The 24,325-nt window shown below is 42.8% G+C and overlaps 1 protein-coding gene across 4 annotated transcripts in view; it reads right to left on the reverse strand.

Moving 5' to 3' along the window:
• The window catches only part of tanc2b (tetratricopeptide repeat, ankyrin repeat and coiled-coil containing 2b), a 242,648-nt gene that overhangs the window by 198,049 nt on the left and 20,274 nt on the right, over positions 1-24,325 (reverse strand). For 3 of the 4 annotated variants that reach the window (XM_029765078.1, XM_029765077.1, XM_029765075.1), the window contains exon 2: positions 13,369-13,527. The gene's annotated coding sequence lies outside the window, so the exon portion shown is untranslated. Of the gene's footprint in view, positions 1-13,368; positions 13,548-24,325 lie in introns of those variants that run through there. The other variant, XM_029765076.1, reaches the window with a different exon arrangement.

Raw genomic sequence — 24,325 nt, forward strand, 5'->3', positions numbered from 1 at the left:
ATCATGCAGACAGGACAGGGCAGAACCATCATGCAGACAGGACAGGGCAGAACCATCAGGCAGAGCAGAACCATCATGCAGACAGGACAGGGCAGAACCATCAGGCAGAGCAGAACAATCATACAGACAGGACAGGGCAGAACCATCATGCAGACAGGACAGGGCAGAACCATCAGGCAGAGGACAGAGCAGAACAATCATGCAGACAGGACAGGGCAGAACCATCATGCAGACAGGACAGGACAGGGCAGAACCATCAGGCAGAGGACAGAGCTGGTGAAGTTGACGGTCAAGCAATATAAACAACCATCAACCATTCTACTCGTGATCGTCATGCAAGCAACACATTTTCTCATCCTAAGACATTGGTAGATACAGATAGACTGGTCTCTTCAACCACAATAAAAAAAAAACGATATAAATGAATAGATGGACAACAGGCTATCATGAACTGTACATCATTATTTATAGCAGGGATCAATCATCAACTAGATACAGCCGTGGAACGATTTGTTTCTTGAGCAGATGGTCAGGGGTCCGGAACAAGCAGGGTCGGCAGGTAGCCTAGCGGTTAAGAGCTTGGGCCAATACAAAAGTCACTGGTTCGAATCCCCAAGCAGACTAGGTGAAAAATCTGTAGATGTTCCCTTGAGCTAGGCACTTAACACTAACTGCTCATGTAAGTCGCTCTGTGCAAAATGTAAACATAATTACAAATCATTTTTAGACTCCAAATAGAATGCATGAAGCCCAAAAAGATATAGCATTCCCGCACATAATCATTTTAAACCTTGCTTACATTTATATACGATCACTTGTCTATCTATTATGTGGGAATACTTGGGAAAAGAGTTCTTCAATTAAAATCACTTGAAGCTGATTTCCTGGTATTTTTACAGTCTATTATGTCCCCCCCCCCCCAAAAAAAATCTCAGGAAACTTGGGGGGCCACATAAAACCACCCGAGGGCCAAATTCGGCCCCCGGCCCGCCAGTTGGGAATCCCTGATTTATAGTGTTCTACAAGTTTACCCTATTGTAAACACTATAAAGAGGTCAAACACAATGCCTTTGAATCATGTAATTATACAAGGTTGCATGACATGTATGATAAAAGGCGATCCCTTGCCCTTCTACACAAAACAGTGTGCGCTATTATTAGGTCACATAATGCTTTAAAGGGAAAGTGTCTTAATGTCATCTGCTTTGTGCCTGGTCTCATTACTGGGCTTTGAGTCAGGCTTCCCGAGAGAGAGCAAGTCCTCCCATTGCCCTTCTGCCGGGCGTTGTGTCCACAAGGCAACAATCAAGTGGCCACCAAGTGTGACACACACACACTACGGGGGGGGGGCATGTCACATTTCAAAAACACACGTTTCTTTTATCATTACAGAGTGTGCTTGAACGTGCAAGCGAGGGGAGGGAGCAAGCTTGTGATCGCAGGCAACGTCTGTCTGTTTTTAATCAATTTATTTGAATCTGAGGAGAGGAAAGAACCGGGCCAGCTGCTGATGGGGTACAGCTGGCAATGACGGCTGGCACGGGAACAGGATAGGAGAGGATCTGAACAAACCTGTGCATCCATTCCGGTTCCCAATGGAATCATTTCCATCTGATTGAAGACTTCCCTCAAAAGCCCTGGATGGCCAATCTGATGTCTGTGTTTACCTTTCGCACCTGTGACAGCTAGCTACCTCTCCATCAAACCTGGCTGTGATGACTTGAGTTGAACAGAAGGTACAATGATGAGCCTTCTGTTGGTTCTACCAAATCAATCAAAGGTTTCTACTCTAGTCCAAACTTTGGCAAAAAAGCCTTCAGCAAACTAATCAACAGACACTTACAGAATAGATAATGACATCCATTGATAGTAGATCTCCAGACACAGATAAATCAAATGTTATTTGTCACATACGCCAAATATAACAGGTGGGGACCTTACCGATAATGTGTGATTATTAGTGTAGGTTCTGTAAATAGGTGCTTACACTCCAATACTGTACAGTAAGTGAAGGGGACTCAGGTCTGGCCAACTTCAACTGCTTTAATGTATAACTCCTGTATTTGGATTCAGTATATTAAATATACTGCTTAGTATTGAGGACACCATACAGTAGTACACTGCTACATGAGGTAAAACAGTACCATTTCCTATTACAGCCTTTGTGATTGACCCATTGCATGAGGACATTGCGGCATAAAAACCACTGAACCCAAACATTTACCTGACAAGACGTAGGGAGACAGGAGGCAGCAGCTCTCCCAACTAAAAAAATGAATTAAAAACAATCTCTCGCCAGCTCATATCTCACGCCCGTTGCCAATTATGCGCAATGTCTGAGACTCACAGGAAATGAAAAATGTAGCAGAATAGAGAAAAGCACTCAGTCTAGTGTAGAAGAGATGAACTAGACTCAACGCTTTACTACGTCCCAAATGGCACTCTATTCACTATAAAGGAATTAGCGTGCCATTTGGGACAAATGCAGTGCTTCACACGCCCAGACAGCTATTTTTAAAAGGCTAGCAGAGAGAGACAGGTCTCAGTGCTGTGCTCTTGATTTCTGCTGTTTTATTTGACCAGTTCATAGGCTGTCATTATGTAAAATAGTTTGACTAACGCAGTCTTGGTATTTGACATTGCACCGGCTCAATCTCATTTGTGTGTATTGTCTCATCCAATAATGTTGGATGAATATTCATGTATTAAATCCAAAAGGTTAATGAAATCAACATCAATTCAAAAAGGTACAATGATCCATAAGCTACAACTCATCTAAAAGGAGATATTTTATTCAATTTTGAATGAAGGCCTTTCAAAGTAACACCCTTGGAGAGCTTCAAAGTAAGTACCATTTTCCGTAGCGTTCGCAAAAAACACTCCAATCAAAAATAAAAAGGCAATGTATGTGTCCCAAATGGCACCCTATTCCCCTTATAGTGCAATACTGTTGACCGGGGTACAGTGACAAGTAGTGCACTATAACGGGAATAGGGAGCCATTGGCACGCACAAACATTACAGGTGTCCTCTAGCCCTCTCTATCTACATACCACTTGGCAAAAGACACAAAGCCGTCATTGAATGAGAACTACACATCGGCAGCCATCAAATGATAGTGATGGCCTACTTCCAAATGGCCGCTTCCAGTCTTTTACATTTGTAGTTTGTAACCCACCAAAAAAATAAAAGACTAAATAGTAGCAGCGAAAGGGCTTTTTTGGTACACACAGGACTACTCAGAGAGTCAAGGAGGGACATGAAAAGCTACTGGTGTCCTTTCATGTGCTTCTTTGATTGAATCCCCCCTGAGCAACTGAGAAGAGGAGCTGCTGCAGCTGTGGCATGGAGTCCCAAATGATACCCTATTACCTATATAGTGCACTACTTTTGACCAGGGCCCATAGTTGGCCTCCGGTCAAAATTACTGAACTGCATAGGGAATAGGGTGCCATTAAATTTTGGGGCGCAAGCAGACTTAACCATCAAATAGAATACCGTCATTAAATGAATAGTGATGCAGACCTGGGCAGAAAATATACCAACTTTTCAAATACTCAAGGCAATGCTTTCCTTTGATATTTTAATACAGGCCTCAGAAAAAATTATAATACTTGAAAGTATTTTGAATAACTCTCAGAAAAACAAATAATTTTGAAGGTATTATATATGCTAATTATTTGAAAACAAAATATTGGATGACTGCCAAATATTTGATAAAGAACTAAAAACTACAACAGTTAGTTTCATTTGTCTAAATATATGATCATTAGCATTGAGGCATTTAACTGGATCTACACAACAAAAGGCCTGGGACATCGACAAAATGATACATGTCACTTTCAGGCATTTATCTAGATCTAGGAAACAGTTTGTGAGAGACATGGGCAGTGTCCGAATACCCATACGAGCGTACTATATATTTAAACTGCATACTATTTACTCATCGTCGCATATGTTTAGTAAACAGTATGCCACGGCTGCAACGCAGTAGATTGGCTGAGCAGGTGGGGCGAGGCCGAGCGCGGGTGGATTTCTCCAAACTCAACTGGAATTGATCGGATTAACCAGACTGATAATACCTCATTTGCTTAATTCCTCTAAACTGAATGGAATTATAGGCCTACTTAAGATGGTCATAGGCAGACTACCATATTCTACCTATACCATAGTAGACCATATAGCCCATCTATCCTATTTAAAAAGGACTTGAAACAGATCATTTGGTTCCATGTCAACATATTTATTAGTGAAAACAAAGTGCTGTAAAATATATAAATTAAATCAAATAGCCTAGTACCCACACCAAAACTTTTCAAATCAAAAGGTTATTTCACAGAAAAACGTGGACGGTTGGGTGAATCGCAAGTTCAGAACAGCTGGACAGCAATATAATAAACTAAAGCACTGATCATTGTGAACAAGATCAAAATGACTGCTAAGGCTTGATCCATAAATGAAATAGGTAGCCTAGCCTACAAAACTCAAAACAATCAGTTCAAATCAAAAGAACTGATTAACATGACATCAATAATGCAGCCACCCATCCCTTTAAAGATGGTACAGTGTGTTTCAACAATAACACTTTGATTTGACTACTTACATCTGGCCTGGGGCCTGTTCAGGAGAATAGAAAAGTGCAGAATGTTCAGATATCAATGCATTGTGTAGATACACTGTCAGATGGATCGAAATATATTAGGAAATTATGTGTGCTCTATTCATTCTATTTCTGCAACATGCAGTTCCAGATACAGCACTGCAATTTATTTTTGGGGGGTGGATCAGCTTAATATTGCGGAAAGATAGGTGCTTCCATCAATGTAATTGTCTGTATCATTTCCAATCCCCCATATATTTTTGGGGTAAATATATATGCATATACGTACATGCACATATGCATACATATATACATTCACATACAGTTGAAGTCGGAAGTTTACATACACTTAAGTTGGAGTCATTAAAACTTGTTTTTCAACCACTCCACATTTCTTGTTAACAAACTATAGTTTTGGCAAGTCGGTTAGGACATCTACTTTGTACATGACACAAGTCATTTTTCCAACAATTGTTTACAGACATAATTTCACTGATAATTCACTGTATCACAATTCCAGTGGGTCAGAAGTTTACATACACTAAGTTGACTGCCTTTAAACAGCTTGGAAAATTCCAGAAAATGATGTCATTGCTTTAGAAGCTTCTGATAGGCTAATTGACATCATTTGAGTCAATTGGAGGTGTACTTGTGGATGTATTTCAAGGCCAACCTTCAAACTCAGTGCTTCTTTGCTTGACATCATGGGAAAATCAAAAGAAATCAGCCAAGACCTCAGAAAAAAATATTGTAGACCTCGGGAGCAATTTCCAAACACCTGAAGGTACCACGTTCATCTGTGCAAACAATAGTACGCAAGTATAAACACCATGGGACCACGCAGCCGTCATACCGCTCAGGAAGGAGACGCGTTCTGTCTCCTAGAGATGAACGTACTTTGGTGCGAAAAGTGCAAATCAATCCCAGAACAACAGCAAAGGACCTTGTGAAGATGATGGAGGAAACAGGTACAAAAGTATCTATATCCACAGTAAAACGAGTCCTATATCGACATAACCTGAAAGGCCGCTCAGCAAGGAAGAAGCCACTGCTCCAAAACCGCCATAAAAAAGCCAGACTACGGTCTGCAAATGCACATGGGGACAAAGATCGTACTTTTTATAGAAATGTCCTCTGGTCTGATGAAACAAAAATATAACTTTTTGGCCATAATGACCATCATTTTGTTTGGAGGAAAAAGGAGGACGCTTGCAAGTCGAAGAACACCATCCCAACCGTGAAGCACGAGGGTGGCAGCATCATGTTGTGGGGGTGCTTTGCTGCAGGAGGGACTGGTGCACTTCACAAAATAGATGGCATCATGAGGAAGAAAAATTATGTGGATATATTGAAGCAACATTTCAAGACATCAGTCAGGAAGTTAAAGCTTGGTCGCAAATGGGTCTTCCAAATGGACAATGTCCCCAAGCATACTACCAAAGTTGTGAAAAAATGGCTTAAGGACAACAAAGTCAAGGTATTGGAGTGACCATCACAAAGCCCTGACCTCAAGCCTATAGAAAATTTGTGGGCAGAACTGAAAAAGCGTGTGCGAGCAAGGAGGCCTACAAACCTGACTCAGTTATACCAGCTCTGTCAGGAGGAATGGGACAAAATTCACCGAACTTATTGTGGGAAGCTTGTGGAAGGCTACCTGAAATGTTTGACCCAAGTTAAACAATTTAAAGGCAATGTTACCAAATATTAATTGAGTATGTAAACTTCTGACCCACTGGGAATGTGATGAAAGAAATAGAAGGTGAAATAAATCCTTCTCTCTACTATTATTCTGACATTTCACATTCTTAAAATAAAGTGGTGGTCCTAACTGACTGAAGACAGGGAATTTTTACTGGGATTAAATGTCAAGAATTGTGAAAAACTGAGTTTAGTTTGCTAAGGTGTATGTAAACTTCAACTGTATATACATACTTTTTTTTGAATTACCTTTATTATTCCCTGCAAACCCTACAACCCTTCCCCCAATTGGAGTAAGCTAATAAACAATAGCACTTAGGCTTCTACCTTCAGTTTATACATCTTATACACAATCTATTTTACAATAGTTATATTTTGTTTGTTTTTAGTCCTTCCTCTATTTCTGATGTCCATCCAGTTTGATTTCTATTTGTAACTGTGCTATTTCACAACATATCTACATTTTACAGACCCCGTATGTTTTACATTGGTTATCTTGTTAATAGTCCCACCATTCAGCTCCATTCAACCGCTCCCATCTATCTCTTAACACCATCCATTTTGGATTTCTTTTTGCCATATATTTTTCAACTGTGCTGTGATGCTTCACAAAAGTACTGAACCTTTCTATTCTCATAGCTACTACAGATTGTAAATTTTTTATTTTTTTTTGCTAAAATAATTATTATATTATTGATTGATTGACTATGGCTTTTCAAATCACCCAGTACCGCTATCTGCAGCATTAGTTCTAGGCAAATGTTGCAATTCTTCAGCAATTCCTGGACCTGTGACCAAAAACAAGCTACATATGGACAATACCAAAATAAATGATCTAATGACTCTGCCTCCTCACAGCAAAATCTGCAGAGCTGGGAAGATTGTATCCCCCATATATACAGTGGGGGAAAAAAGTATTTGATCCCCTGCTGATTTTGTACGTTTGCACACTTACGAAGAAATGATCAGTCTATAATTTTAATAGCAGGTTTATTTGAACAGTGAGAGACAGAATACACATTTAAAAAATCCAGAAAAACACATGTCAAAAATGTTATAAAATTATTTGCATTTTAAATGAGGGAAATAAGTATTTGACCCCTCTGCAAAACATGACTTAGTACTTGGTGGCAAAACCCTTGTTGGCGATCAGAGGTCAGACATTTCTTGTAGTTGGCCACCAGGTTTGCACACATCTCAGGAGGGATTTTGTCCCACTCCTCTTTGCAGATCTTCTCCAAGTCATTAAGGTTTCGAGGCTGACGTTTGGCAACTCGAACTTTCAGCTCCCTCCACAGATTTTCTATGGGATTAAGGTCTGGAGACTGGCTAGGCCACTCCAGGACCTTAATGTGCTTCTACTTGAGCCACTCCTTTGTTGCCTTGGCCGTGTGTTTTGGGTCATTGTCATGCTGGAATACCCATCCACGACCCATTTTCAATGCCCTGGCTGAGGGAAGGAGGTTCTCACCCAAGATTTGACGGTACATGGCCCCGTCCATCATCCCTTTGATGAGGTGAAGTTGTCCTGTCCCCTTAGCAGAAAAACACCCCCAAAGCATAATGTTTCCACCTCCATGTTTGATGGTGGAGATGGTGTTCTTGGTGTCATAGGCAGCATTCCTCCTCCTCCAAACACGCCGAGTTGAGTTGATGTCAAAGAGCTCCATTTTGGTCTCATCTGACCACAACACTTTCAACCAGTTGTCCTCCGAGTCATTCAGATGTTCATTGGCAAACTTCAGACGGGCATGTATATGTATTCTTGAGCAGGGGGACCTTGCGGGCGCTGCAGGTTTTCAGTCCTTCACGGCGTAGTGTGTTACCAATTGTTTTCTTGGTGGCAATGGTCCCAGCTGCCTTGAGATCATTGACAATATCCTCCCGTGTAGTTCTGGGCTGATTCCTCACCATTCTCATGATCATTGCAACTCCACGAGGTGAGATCTTTCATGGAGCCCCAGGCCGAGGGATATTGACAGTTCTTTTGTGTTTCTTCCATTTGCGAATAATCGCACCAACTGTTGTCACCTTCTCACCAAGCTGCTTGGCGATGGTCTTGTAGCCCATTCCAGCCTTGTGTAGGTCTACAATCTTGTCCCTGACATCCTTGGAGAGCTCTTTGGTCTTGGCCATGGTGGAGAGTTTGGAATCTGATTGATTGATTGCTTCTGTGGACAGGTGTCTTTTTTACAGGTAACAAGCTGTGGTTAGGAGCACTCCCTTTAAGAGTGTGCTCCTAATCTCAGCTCGTTACCTGTATAAACGACACCTGTGAGCCAGAAATCTTTCTGATTGAGAGGGGGGGTCAAATACTTATTTCCCTCATTAAAATGCAAATCAATTTATAACATTTCTGACATGCGGTTTTCTGGATATTTTTGTTGCTATTCTGTCTCTCACTGTTCAAATAAACCTACCATTAAAATTATAGACTGATCCTTTCTTTGTCAGTGGGCAAATGTACAAAATCAGCAGGGGATCAAATACTTTTTCCCCCCACTGTATAACTGTATAACATTCTATTGGTTGCAAGAATTTTGTATAGTAATTTAAATTGAAAAATTAGAAGTTTTGAATCCAGCGTTGTTTTGTGTATCAATTCATAAACCATGTGCCATGGAATAGGTACATCGAAAATCTCTTCCCAACTATTTTGCAATTTATATGGCACAGCTGTCCGTTTTTTGGTCCTTAAATGAAATTGGTATACGTTCTTATTTATCACACTTTTCTTTAAAGTCTGTTGGGCAGACTGTACCAACCTCTGGAGAGCCTTGCGGTTGCGGGCGGTGCAGTTTCCGTGACAGGCGGTGATACAGCCCAACAGGATGCTTTCAATTGTGCATCTGTAAAAGTTTGTGAGGGTTTTAGGTGACAAGCCAAATTTCTTCAGCCTCCTGAGGTTGAAGAAGCTCTGTTGCGCCTTCTTCACCACACTGTCTGTGTGGGTGGTCCATTTCAGTTTGTCAGTGATGTGTACGCCAAGGAACTTGAAGCTTTCCACCTTCTCCACTGCTGTCCCGTCAATGTAGATAGAGGGGTGCACTCTCTGCTGTTTCCTGAAGTCCACGATCATCTCCTTTGTTTTGTTGACATTGAGTGAAGTTGTTTTCCAGGCACCACACTCCCAGAGTTGTCACCTCCTATAGCAGATGACAATGAGCAAAGTAGACATATAAACACTGTCTGCCATACAAGGTTTCCATTCCTTGAATCCTTTCATGAATTATAACCAGATCTCAATGATGCAAGTGAAGTATCACATTATTTGAACAACCGTGACATGTCACAAAAGAGCGAGAGAGAAAAAGTCCCAGCGCCATCTTTAATCTGAAGGGATTTGTGGCCTCGAGTCATACTGAGCTCAAAGTCACTACAAACTCAGATGAATGAAACAGGCAAAGATCAAAAGGACTACATCTATAAAACAAGACCAGGTAAGGGGCAGGACTGTTCACTGTTCATCATAACTCAACTGGATTGTCTTCCTTGCGAATTGGGGTCAGCCTTCGCTGGTTGTCATTTGTGAGTTTGAAGTGCATTTGACACACACACACACACACACACACACACACACACACACACACACACACACACTGACTCTACGTACGGTACACGCACACACACACTCACATACAATCATCATATACGCTCCACACACTCCCACCAACAGGGATGAACGCTGTTCCTAAGATCCCATGCACCAACCTGGCAAAAGTCATCATCTTCATCCTCTCTATAGCTGAGCAGCAAGCAGTAGTGTCCAGTATCATCATCATCTTCATTCTCTCTATAGCTGAGCAGCAAGCAGTAGTGTCCAGTATCATCATCATCATCATCTTCATTCTCTCTATAGCTGAGCAGCAAGCAGTAGTGTCCAGTATCATCATCATCATCATCATCATCATCATCATCATCTTCATTCTCTCTATAGCTGAGCAGCAAGCAGTAGTGTCCAGTATCATCATCATCTTCATTCTCTCTATAGCTGAGCAGCAAGCAGTAGTGTCCAGTATCATCATCATCTTCATCCTCTCTATAGCTGAGCAGCAAGCAGTAGTGTCCAGTATCATCATCATCATCTTCATCCTCTCTATAGCTGAGCAGCAAGCAGTAGTGTCCAGTATCATCATCATCATCTTCATCCTCTCTATAGCTGAGCAGCAAGCAGTAGTGTCCAGTATTATCATCATCTTCATCCTCTCTATAGCTGAGCAGCAAGCATTAGTGTCCAGTATCATCATCATCTTCATCCTCTCTATAGCTGAGCAGCAAGCAGTAGTGTCCAGTATCATCATCATCTTCATCCTCTCTATAGCTGAGCAGCAAGCAGTAGTGTCCAGTATCATCATCATCTTCATTCTCTCTATAGCTGAGCAGCAAGCAGTAGTGTCCAGTATCATCATCATCATCTTCATCCTCTCTATAGCTGAGCAGCAAGCAGTAGTGTCCAGTATCATCATCTTCATCCTCTCTATAGCTGAGCAGCAAGCAGTAGTGTCCAGTATCATCATCATCTTCATCCTCTCTATAGCTGAGCAGCAAGCAGTAGTGTCCAGTATCATCATCATCTTCATCCTCTCTATAGCTGAGCAGCAAGCAGTAGTGTCCAGTATCATCATCATCTTCATCCTCTCTATAGCTGAGCAGCAAGCAGTAGTGTCCAGTATCATCATCATCTTCATTCTCTCTATAGCTGAGCAGCAAGCAGTAGTGTCCAGTATCTAAATAACTGGTATTCACAAAAGTAGATACATTCTCAAGTGCTGATTGGAATCATTCACATTGACAAAGACAATTAAGAGTCATTCACCAAGCCCATGCTTTACAGGCCAACATCGACACCTACCGCCTTTTACAGAACAGTGGCAGAGTGGTTAACTCTTGCAGGTTTTGACATTACCCATTTGCTTTGATGTCAAAAAGCACAATGCACATCACTGCAGAGAACATTTTGAAAGTGGTTGATAAACAAAAAAGCCATTCCTCAGAGTGACCTCCATGTCATTTACTACATTTTGAACAATCCATAGCTTTAATTTCTACTACCTCCAGAACACTGTCTAACAGTGTTTCCGTTGTTGTAGTCTGCCCTGTGGCCCCATAATCTCACAAGGAACAAAAGAGCCAGTGTCACAGGGTCAGAAGACATTTAGTCAGACAAAAGTTGTGTCAGCGCTTTCCTGTGAAGGAATGAGAGCCGTGCGAGGCAAGCCCAGAGAGCGAGAGAGCGAGAGCAGGAGAGAGAGGAGAGGAGTTAAGGCGAGAGAGAGAGAGAGAGAGAGAAGGTGAGAGAGAGAGCGACAGAGAGAGAGAAGGCGAGAGACAGAGGGGGGAGCTGTTGGCCTCTGTCACCTCTCTGAGGAGAGCTACGGTTTAATGGGCCTACGCTTCCACTCCATTTGCTGCTCTGCTGCAGTATGTCTTGGGGGCAACACTGCGTAGCAGCGTACCATGTGTGCCAGGCTTCTGTCACTACGGATACGGCTCTGCAGTGGCACCACGGCAACAGCTCTACACCCCTTAAACAGCTGTCAGAAGCTATTCAGACAGAGGCAGACACTGTTCAAAACAACACACACACACACACGGCCCAGTCATAACGTTGCACTACTGAGTCAGACACACACGGCCCAGTCATGACGCATCAGAGCAGAAACTGTAGAGGCTACTTTAAAGCCTGGTACTGGTAACTTTCCTTCTCACAGAGAAAAACTACTGGCAGAGACTTTTCTTCTTGACTCCAACCTTATTTGGTAGCCTTTTGGGGGCCCTAAGTGAAATTGTGTTGGGGGGGCCACACCACCTTGAGAGCAAAACATTTCAGCGGCCCCCCTCTTGACAGCGGAGAGAAAAAGCAATTCTCCACATTTTGCCATGGGGCGGAGAGAAGATCATGCAATTTTATAAATAATTTCCTGCAATTCTACATGTTGCCATAGGCTGGAGAGAAATGTTTGCAGTTTATAAATATGATATCTGAGTGAGAGTGACTAACAAAATCAAATCGGGGCCCCGGGCCCCCAGTCGGAAATTCGACCATGATTACTACCAGTTTAGATAACTGGCTTTCAGCTAGGCCGCCAGTTGTGTAGATATTTGCCTCAGGAAGACCCCATCACCCCCCCTCACTCCCCGGCAATCGCCTTCTCAGTCTTTCTATATTTCTCTCTCGCTCGCTCCCCTTCTTTGTCTCACTTTATCACTCTCCCTCTCTCAGAAGGCCTTGCACACTCAAACTTGTACTCACTAAATTATTTTGGGTCCATTTCAAATCATATCAAAGTTTATCGGTCACATACACAGTTTTGCACTTCGAAGCCAAACAGCAATTTCATGGCTGGGCAGTTGCAGAATAATTACATGAGGCCCCCAAGCAGACACATCGATCAGCACTCAGTACTTCTTTCCGAAATAATAGCCCATTTTTTTATAGTGATATTCATTTCTTTTGTGAGAAGCTGCCTATCTCCCACTGCTGGTCTTTGATGACAAGCCTTTGAAAAAAGGACAATAGAAGAATACATTATTATTCTTTGCTGATGGGCTCTCCATCTCTTCCTTGGTAAACAACATCAAATCTATTCTGAGGCAGTGGCTCCCAACCTCCTCTCACTACCAAATAAAACTGGGTAGTTGCTAGACATTACTACAAGGGCTGTATCCTTACTAGTCTCCTATGGAAAAAAAAACTAATTTGCAAACATCACTGCTAAAGGGCTAACCAAGCTCAAAGCTTGCACTACGTGTTCCACCCTGATTAGAAAAGCACAGTATTCAGTTAAAGCTAGCTACATTATACCCTCTAAATACATTCCCTGACTGACAGAACCGCTATTCATTCAGTATATGCCAAAACAGGTACAGCTTATTGAACACCTCTGAACACTTTGTGCTTGCCTTTTTTAAACCAGGTATGTCATTGAGAACACATTCTCTTTTACACTAACAGCCTGTTTCTGTAGAGAGCTGCTGAGCATGAGTAACATCGGTTAGACCTAAATGACTGTAAAGCCAGCCAGACAGGTGTAGTCTTAGATGTGTGAAACCTGAAAGATGATGACTCACCATGAGTAGACAACAGGCTAGGCAGGTGTTCGGAGGTGTCCAGGTGTCCAGATACTGAGGCAGTGAGGCAGTGAGGTGCTACATGTCTCTATGATGAACATCAACCATAGTCCTGATCCTGATCCCACTACAAAGGGGGCAGACACCCAGCACAGCTCTCTATGGAGGGAAACCCATACAAGGAGGATTAAACACTATTGTTACAGATACAGGTATCCTGTGTGTGTATCCTGTATGTGTGTTTCTTGTCTCTCCTTCTCCCCTCACAGGTGACAATCATCACTCCCCAATCAGTCATCAACCAGTCCCCAATCAGAAGACACCTGCTCCCCTTTCCTCACCCAATCACAGCCCCTTTCCTTGGTTTAAAAACCCAGTCAGTTGTTTTCTCCCCAGCTCATTATCTCGCAAGCTCATTCTCACTCTGAGATCAAGCTTTGTGTTCATTCTCGCAATCTCTCTGTGTGTCGCTATCTCTGTATTGATCTCTTTTGTTTTTGCAACTGCATGTCACATTTGTCCGGTAATCCTGTGAGTGTTGTTTGACTGTTTGTTTGGTGGGAAAAGGGGGTACCAAGACAAGTCGCCCATGGGCATACATTACCCGTAGGAATACTGTGTCTAAGTACCCTAGTTAGAACTGGGCGGACCACCCTCTGTATTTTTGGTTAGTTAGCTAACTGTTCTTGAAATAGGCTAGTCTAGCTTAGGGGTGTTTTTGATTGTTTCTTTGCTTGGGTCCAGCTCAGCCCCTTTTCTCACAACCCTTTACCGTGTGTTTAAAATAAACCTTTTGAGTTTGACGGTAGATTTCAGTTGTCTGTGGTTTTTGGTTCTCACTGTTACTTGTCACGATTATAATTTGCATGATTTATGTTACGGGTCTCGTATCCATCCCCCCTAGACCGCTGGGCCAAAGGGATTCGTAACAACTATGGAAAGATGTAGAGAGAGAGAAAGAGAGAGGGGGGAGAGAGAGAAAGAGGGGGGAGAGAGGGAGAATTATTGTCACACAGTGGAAAAGAATGTTCAACGGCATACAAATCCACAGGTGGTGATACATGACAGAGAATAATCTAGCCTTCAGAAACCACAACAGTATTTAATGTAATGGTGCAGTTACTCAGTCTGCATTGTAGTGTGGGATGTCTGAAAGAGTCTGTTGTCAAAGTGTTCGCAGGCAGGCAAGATCCCGCGTCTTAATGGAAAACTGTGGGTGGACTGACATAGGGTGCATCCCAGATGGCACCCTATTCAATATATAGTGCACTACTTTTGACTAGATCCCTATGGGGGAATAGGGTACCATTTTAGATGCAAACATAGTGTTGCACCAAGAACTGTGATGTACACTGAACAAAAATATAAAACAAGATTTTACTGAGTTACAGTTCATATAATGAAATCAGTCAATTTAAATAAATTCATTAGGCCCGAATCTATGGATTTCACATGACTGGGAGTACAGATACGCATCGGTTGGTCACAGATACCCTAAAAAAAGGGTAGGGGCATGGATCAGAGAACCAGTCAGTCTCTGGTGTGACCACCATTTTCCTCATGCAGCGCGACACTTCTCCTTCGCATAGAGTTGACCAGGCTGTTGATTGTGGACTGTTGTCCCAATCCTCTTCAATGGCTGTGCGAAGTTGCTGGATATTGGCGGGATCTGGAACATGCTGTCGTACACGTCGATCCAGAGCATCCGAAACATGCTTAATGAGTGACATGTCTGAGTATGCAGGCCATGGAAGAACTGGGACATTTTCATCTTCCAGGAATTGTTTACAGATCCTTGCAACATGGGGCCGTGCCTCATCATGCTGAAACATGAGGTGATGGCAGCAGATGAATGGATCTCGTCACGGTATCTCTGTGCATTCAAATTGCCATTGATAAAATGCAATTGTGTTTGTTGTCCGTAGCTTATGCCTGCCCATACCATAACCCCACAGCCACCATGGGGCACTCTGTTCACAATGTTGATATCAGCAAACTGCTCGCCCTCATAAGGCCATACACGCTGTCTGCCATCATACAGTTTAAACCGTGATTCATCCGTCAAGAACAGACTTCTCCAGCATGCCAGTAGTGAGCATTTGCATTTGCCCACTGAAGTCGGTTATGATGCAGAACTACAGTCAGGTCTAGACCCTGGTGAGGACAACGAGCACGCCGATGAGCTTGAGACGGTTTTTGCAGAAATTCTTTGGTTGTGCAAACCCAGATTTTCATTAGCTGTCCGGGTGGCTGGTCTCATATGATTCCGCAGGTGAAGAAGACGGATGTGAGGCCGGTTGGATGTACTGCCACATTTTCTAAAACGACGTGGAGGCGACTTATGGTGGAGAAATTAACATTCAATTCCTTGGCAACAGCTCTGGTGGACATTCCTGCAGTCAGCATGACAATTGCGCACTCCCTCAACTTGAGACATCTGTGGCATTGTGTTGTGTGACAAAATGACACATTTTAGAGTGGCCTGTGTAATGATCATGCTGTTCTTGATATGCCACACCTGTCAGGTGGATGGATTATCTTGGCAAAGGAGAAATGCTCACTAACAGGGATGTAAACAAATTTGTGAACAACATTTTTTTGAAATTATTTCAGCTCATGAAACATGGGACCAATACTTTACATATTGCATTTATATTTTGGTTCAGTAAAGTTCGATTAAAACGTTTACATGCTTTCCAAGAATTATTATTTCACTAATAATCCTGTTTACATAGACACATCTGAAATCAGGATACCTGATGGCACTCTGATAAATGAAGAAAATTGCCAATCAAAATAATAAGCATTAGCAATGCACTGATATTACATTTTTGGCCGATACCGATATTTCCCTTGCCAAAAAAAACCCTGATACCGATAACCAATATTTACAATTTTAGTGGCCTTTTAAGCATTCTAGTACAGTTAAATAGTTAACACACACACACACACACGCAGCGGTCTAAGGCACTGCATCTCAGTGCAAGAGGCGCCACTACAGTCCCTGGTTTGAATCCAGGCTGTATCACATCCGGCCGTGATTGGGAGTCCCATAGTGCGGCGCACAATTGTCCCAGCGTCGTCTGAGCCGTCATTGTAAATAAGAATTTGTTCTTAACGGACTTGCCTAGTTAAATAAAGGTTACACACACAAAATGTATTTTGTTGGCATTTACGTATGTCCCCATTACCAGTAAAACAATCAAAACCTACTTCTTTCACTTACTTGATGTGCTGTTTCGTTGTTCATTTGTTTAGTCGTTTCATTCTCAACCAGGATTTCTATGGAACGCCGTTTGGGTCTTTGCGTGTCAAAAAGGATACACCTCAAATAACACTAGTTGACATGTCAAATAACCCGACATCTGTTTCAGTAGCTAGCTAACTATATAGCTAGGTGTCACCATCTAAAATAACCATAATTTATGAGACAGTTGTTATTTGATTAATGGTGGTCAGACCAATCTATGTGAAGCTAGCCACAAGGATTAGCCACAATAGTGTACTTTGCGGTTAGCCTTTAAAATAAAAGTATGGCATAATTCTACTATTTGTATTAATTTGCATCACTGTCAATGACATTCTTTCATTTTGAAGGCAAACCGCAAATTCCACTATTGTGCCTAATCCTTGTGGCTAGCTTCACAACACATAACACAGTGCGGTTGAGCCTCACTAGCCAGATGAAGCTAGCTGACTGCTTATAACGTTAGCCCTGTTGCCCAAAGCTAAGTTGCTGACTAGTTATTTATTTTCATGAACTGAAGTTCAATTTCAATAGGCGAAGAACAATACTTACAAGGATTCCTAAATCATTGCTAAGAATAATGAAAATGACTGCAGGTTCTACTGGTTATTGTTTTCAGGCTGGATGTATTGGTGCTAGCTAGGTTCCAAGCTAAAGCTAGCTACCCCAGAAGTTGCGGTCAAACAAATTATGCTTTATTACCAACGTGGTATTGTGAACACAACGTTCGTGGCCGGTGTTTGCTTGTTAGCAGACTTTTTTGTAAAGCTTTGACAGTGCTACTGTATCTTTTTTGACATGCAAAGATCCAAATGGCGTTCCATAGTATGTCGTGAAGCTAATACCAGTGACGCTATTACTGTGCAACTCCGGTAGGGCAACATCTGAAAAATAGCGCACTTGGTAGTGTGTACCGGTGCTCGACCAGTCGGCGAAAGCCAACATCACACACACGACAGAGAACGGTTGATTGTCAAGGGCAATAAATTATTGACATTAATGGATTTCGCCTTTAAGAAAATTTCAGCGAGACAACTCACTCTTTCAAATGACTGCTCGACTTGTAAACTGCTCGATCCACACAGCAGACATTGTGGGCTAGTTTAGGAATGCTGTGTTGCACGTGTAACAGTATCCCTTCCGTTCCTCTCCTCGCCCGAACCAGGGACCCTCTGCACACATCAACAACTGACACCCACGAAGTATCGTTACCCATTGCGCCACAAAAGCCGCGGCCCTTGCAGAGCAAGGGGAACAACTACTTCAGGTCTCAGAGCGAGTGAAGTCACCCGATTGAAACGCTATTAGCTCGCACCACCGCTAACTAACTAGCCATTTCACATCGGTTACACACGTATAGCGCAACATTTTACGTGGCATCATTACGTCATGTACCTACGTTATATAGGTATGCACGTCAGCTTTGACATCGGTTTTGCACATCGGGGAGTTAAACTAGACATCAGCCAATACCGATTATGGCATTTTTAGCTTTTTTATTTAGCTTTTTTTATATATTTTATTATTTCACCTTTTATTTAACCAGGTAGACTAGTTGAGAACAAGTTCTCATTTACAACTGCGACCTGGCAAAGATAAAGCAAAGCAGTGAGACACAAATAACAACAGAGTTACACATGCAATAAACAAGCGTACAGTCAATAACACAATAGAAAAAAAAGTCTATATACAGTGTGTGCAAATGGTGTTAGGAGGTAAGGCAATAAATAGGCATAGTAGCGGAGTAATTACAATTCAGCAAATTATCACTGGAGTGATAGATGTGTAGATGATGATGTGCAAGTAGAAATACTGGTGTACAAAAGAGCAGAAAAGTAAATAAAAACAATATGGGGATGAGGTAGGTAGATTGGGTGGGCTATTTACAGATGGGCTAAGTACAGCTGCAGCGATCGGTTAGCTGCTCAGATAGCTGATGTTTAAAGTTAATGAGGGAAATATAAGTCTCCAGCTTCAGCGATTTTTGCAATTCGTTCCAGTCATTGGCAGCAGAGAACTGGAAGGAAAGGCGGCCAAATAGGTGTTGGCTTTGGTGATGACCAGTGAGATATAGCTGCTGGAGCGCGTTCTACGGGTGGGTGTTCTACGAGTGAGCTGAGATAAGGCAGAGCTTTACCTAGCATAGACTTATAGATGACTTGGAGCCAGTGGGTCTGGCGACGAATATGTAGCGAGGGCCAGCCGACTAGAGCATACAGGTTGCAGTGGTAGGTGGTATAAGGGGCTTTGGTGGCACAACGGATGGCACTGTGATAGCAAACTGGATGCAGTCTGAGTAGAGTATTGGAAGCTATTTTGTAAATGACATCGCCAAAGTCGAGGATAGTCCGTTTTACTAGGGTATGTTTGGCGACGTGAGTGAAGGAGGCTTTGTTGCGAAATAGGAAGCCGATTCTAGATTTAATTTTGGATTGCAGATGTTTAATAAGAGTCTGGAAGGAGAGTTTACAGTCTAGCCAGACACCTAGGTATTTGTAGTTGTCCACATATTCTAAGTCAGAACCGTCCAGAGTAGTGATGCTAGTCGGGCGGGCGGGTGCAGGCAGCGATCGGTTGAAGAGCATGCATTTAGTTTTACTTGCATTTAAGAGCAGTTGGAGGCCATGGAAGGAGAGTTGTATGGCATTGAAGCTCGTTTGGAGGTTAGTTAACACAGTGTCCAAAGAAGGGCCAGATGTATACAGAATGGTGTCGTCTGCGTAGAGGTGGATCAGGGAATCACCCGCAGCAAGAGCGACATTGTTGATATATACAGAGAAAAGAGTCGGCCCGAGAATTGAACCCTGTGGTACCCCATCGATATCGTCTGATTCCGATACGTTCACCAATATATCGTGAATCCCTAATAAGCATATTTGATTCCGAGTTCGGACATATAGTCATATAGTCATAAACTACTTCTAAGACGCCTACATTCAGTTTTGTGCATGTAACTGTACTCATTATGACATTACAACAGAGAGCTAGAAAGACAGACAGAGACAGACAGACAACTGTTTGACAACATTCTGCTTGTCAAGTTGCACTGTCTTTGTTTGGTTTCTGTGAGAGCACAGGATGACCTAAACATGATCACTTGAAAAAAGGTACAAGCCTCAATTGATGTTGAACAGACAGAGAACAAAAGAAAAGCACAACATGAATAATGCAGTGATAAATATAAATTATTTATTTACAAATAATTATAGGAGCACAGAAGAAGGGATTTCAGAAGTTTAAGAACTGACAGAGGTATTTGTTTACCCAGAGATCAGTCAGCAGCTAAGATTTCATCAAAACTGACTTAAGGAAACATTGCCAACATCCCAAATTGAATTTCAACTCAGTCTGGCTTCAGAGAGCCCCTTCTTCACCATAGCTCACCACTGAGCTCCTCCAGTCTAGTCCACTACCCAATGCAGTTGTCTGTCTGCTTTGCGCCCACTTCAAAACACAGGCCAAAATTAGATTTGGGATGCATCCCAAATGGCACCCTATTCATTATATAGTACACTACTTTTGACCAGGGCCCATAGGGAATAGGGTGCCATTTAGGACAAAAAAATTGCATTCGTGAGGATAGAATGCCACTGGCGTACAATAGGCTTCTTCAGACTAACTGTCTGAGTCACAATAATTAGATTTCCTCAAGGGTGTCACATGGACTCGTAATTATCAGATTTCCTAATTATTTGTACATTTTTACTCCTGCAGGGAACATTTTGTAGTGCTTTATCTATGAGTTTTCATGCATGAGTTATTGGCTCTACAACTAATGTATTTGAACAAATGTTTTGGATGTGTCTGAACAAGTGTCTAGCATCATTCTGAGATATATGTGTAGAAGTGAGATGTAAACTGGAAACATTATGGTCTTTGTCATGAAACACCTTATTACATAACAAAACATACAGCCTAGATGTGGTCTGTGTTGCCCTCTCATGAGTACACTAGCTGAGAGGGCAGTGATTAGAGTTAAAATAAATGTCAAAGCAACGATTTATGGGTGGGAGAAAGAGGGGGATATCCCCTGAGGTTGATACACCAGTCTAGACACACAGGAAGACTAGGGGTCAGGCACTAGACAGGAGTCGGGTGAGGCAGGTCACCTGTCCCCCAGGTCCCATTGGCCACATGCTGATTAGAAAGGAGACGAGGAAGTAGATGAAAACCTCTGTCTTCATCCATACAGATCAGCTGATATTAGACTACCACAGTCCTGTTTCACAACAAGTCTATGTAATGTATCCAAATGTTTTAAATCACTGTTTTAAAGTGCTGATATTACAGGCTATCATTCAATTCTGTTCATACGGTATGATTTCTGTATAAATTACTGCATTCATCTGTATCCCAGAATGACACTTAGTGTCTCCATTTCATTGATAAATTGCTGAGGTAAATGTGTATTCACATCCTGCCTCTCCTCTCTTCCGCTATTCTGCTCTCGCCTTTATGTCTCACAGCTCCCCCTAACGCCTTTAAACAGCTCCCCCTAACGCCTTTGTCTCACAGCTCCCCCTAACGCCTTTGTCTCACAGCTCCCCCTAACGCCTTTGTCTCACAGCTCCCCCTAACGCCTATATACAGCTCCCCCTAACGCCTATATACAGCTCCCCCTAACGCCTATATACAGCTCCCCCTAACGCCTATATACAGCTCCCCCTAACGCCTTTATACAGCTCCCCCTAACGCCTTTATACAGCTCCCCCTAACGCCTTTATACAGCTCCCCCTAACGCCTTTATACAGCTCCCCCTAACGCCTATATACAGCTCCCCCTAACGCCTTTATACAGCTCCCCCTAACGCCTTTATACAGCTCCCCCTAACGCCTTTATACAGCTCCCCCTAACGCCTTTATACAGCTCCCCCTAACGCCTTTATACAGCTCCCCCTAACGCCTTTATACAGCTCCCCCTAACGCCTTTATACAGCTCCCCCTAACGCCTTTATACAGCTCCCCCTAACGCCTATATACAGCTCCCCCTAACGCCTATATACAGCTCCCCCTAACGCCTATATACAGCTCCCCCTAACGCCTATATACAGCTCCCCCTAACGCCTATATACAGCTCCCCCTAACGCCTATATACAGCTCCCCCTAACGCCTATATACAGCTCCCCCTAACGCCTATATACAGCTCCCCCTAACGCCTTTATACAGCTCCCCCTAACGCCTTTATACAGCTCCCCCTAACGCCTTTATACAGCTCCCCCTAACGCCTTTATACAGCTCCCCCTAACGCCTTTATACAGCTCCCCCTAACGCCTTTATACAGCTCCCCCTAACGCCTTTATACAGCTCCCCCTAACGCCTTTATACAGCTCTGTGGCACCGTGAAATGCCCATGCCTAACTGTGGCTGAAGAATGCCCAGTTCAGCAACATGGACAGAGCCACCTACCTCCGCACAGGAGACAGGTGCACTCACTTCAGCACCATGGACTGCAACACAGTGGACAGCAGCACTCAGTTCAGCACCAGGCCAGCCGAAGACAGCACCACAGCGCTGCTCACCCAACACACCTGTGCAGGATTACTAATCAGCACACCTGCAAGGCATTCCCTAATCAACTGACTGGCACAAGAGTGCAGGTTAGACCTCACTCAATGGGAGCAGTTAGGAAGACACAGCATGCCTACTCTTCCACTGTGTTTCTCTCGCCGTCTACAGACTCCTCAGAAGGAGAGTTACGGACTCTTCAAGTGAAGCCGCGCCACCGCCTGAGACTACAGGTGGCCACCATCTTTAATCACCCTCTTGCCTCAACGGCTTTGTGGCCCAAAACTCCAGAGACACTAAAATCTTAGCAAGTAAGAGCCGTAAGACAAAGTAAAAGCATCTGAAACTTGTACTCATTGCCACTTGTGTAGTTGGACACACCGTACACTTCCCGACAAGCTCTTTCTAATATCTTTATACAGCTCTTCCTAATGTCTTTATTAGGCTTGGGCGGTATACCGTATACTGAATTATTTGGAGATGGCCACGGGCTGTTTTTTCAATACCGTCAACACAATTTTTCATTATGAAGCTTACTGATAGTCCCCACTCAGTGAGGTGTTTGTTTACAAGCACACAATGACGAAAGACCGGAACCTTGTGAATCACTGTTGTGCAGCACACACACCAGGTGATCTAGTTATAGTATGAAATTCATAACTATATGTTTTTCAGCTAGATATCTTAAAGCTATTAAATTAACTGTCTAAAATATGCTAAATGCTCTGCAGTTGTGCATTCGGTTTGCTAATTTAGTAGCTATTTAGCTAAGTTGTTAGCTTCTTCCAAAATCAAGCTTTTCTTGGTAACAACAGATAATCCCCTCCTGGATCAAGAGCTTTGCTGTACATGCAGCAAACTGTGTAGCATTTTTTAGGTACTTGTATAACTTTATGAGCTGGGATGTCTGTCCTGGAAATAGTTTAGGTCAGAGATTGTATACATTATCAATGCGATCGTTCACATTTAGTTATTCTCTATGGGATTTTACAAGTACAGTGGGGTTTGTGTCCAGTGCCAGTATTACCGAATATCCCGGTACAAGGTCGGTATGACGATACCGCCCAAGCCTACTATTTATACAACTCTTCCAAATGTCATTATACAGCTCTTTCTTATGCCTTAGTAGCGCCTCAAACTGGACTAATATTTCTTCTTTAACGAGTCGGACACGAAGGATTTACTTCAGACACCCGACAAGGTCCGTCATTCGCATGAAGAGACATATCGGGGACGCAGGTTGAGATATCGGGGACGCAGGTTGGGGTGCCTTGTAAGAATCCGATGGCAAGTGCGTAATCCTCCTCTACCATTAGTCCTATTAGCCAACAAGCAATCATTGGATAATAAAATGGATGCGCTTCGATCAAGACTATCCTACCAACGAGACATTAACTGTAATATCTTGTGTTTCACCGAGTTGTGGCTGAACGACAACATGGATAACATACAGCTGGCTGGGTTTTCTGTGCATTAGCAAGATAGAACAGCTATCTCTGGTAAGACAAGGGGTGGCGGTCTGTGTCTATTTGTCAATAACAGCTAGTGCACGAAATCTAATATTAAGGATGTCTCGAGGTTTTGACCGCCTGAGGTAGAGTATCTCATGATAAGCTGTAGACCACACTATTTACCAAGAAAGTTTATCTATATTTTTTGTAGCTGTCTATTTACCACCACAAACCGATGCTGGCACTAAGACCACACTCAACGAGCTGTATAAGGCCAAAAGCAAACAAGAATATGGTCATTCAGAGGCAGTGGACAGGGGCTTTAATGCAGGGAAGCATACGTTTTACCTAATTTCTACCAGCATGTTCATGTGCAACCAGAGGAAGAAAAAAATCAAAAACTTTAGACCACCTTTAATCCACACACAGAGACACAGAAAGCTCTCCCTTAACCTCCATTTGACAAATCTGACCATAACTCTATCCTCCTGATTACAAGCAAAAACTAAAGCAGGAAGTGACAGTGACTCGCTCAATATGGAAGTGGTCAGATGATGCAGATGCTAAGCTACAGGATTGTTTTGCTAGCAAAGACTGGAATATGTTCCAGGATTCTTTTGATGGCATTGAGGAGTACACCACATCAGTCACTGGCTTCATCAATAAGTGCATCGATGACGTTGTCCCCACAGTGCCCATACGTATATACCAGAAGCCATGGATTACAGGCATCCGCACTGAGCTAAAGGGTAGAG

Source organism: Salmo trutta, chromosome 10 (assembly GCF_901001165.1).
Source record: "Salmo trutta chromosome 10, fSalTru1.1, whole genome shotgun sequence".
Lineage (NCBI taxonomy): Eukaryota > Metazoa > Chordata > Actinopteri > Salmoniformes > Salmonidae > Salmo > Salmo trutta.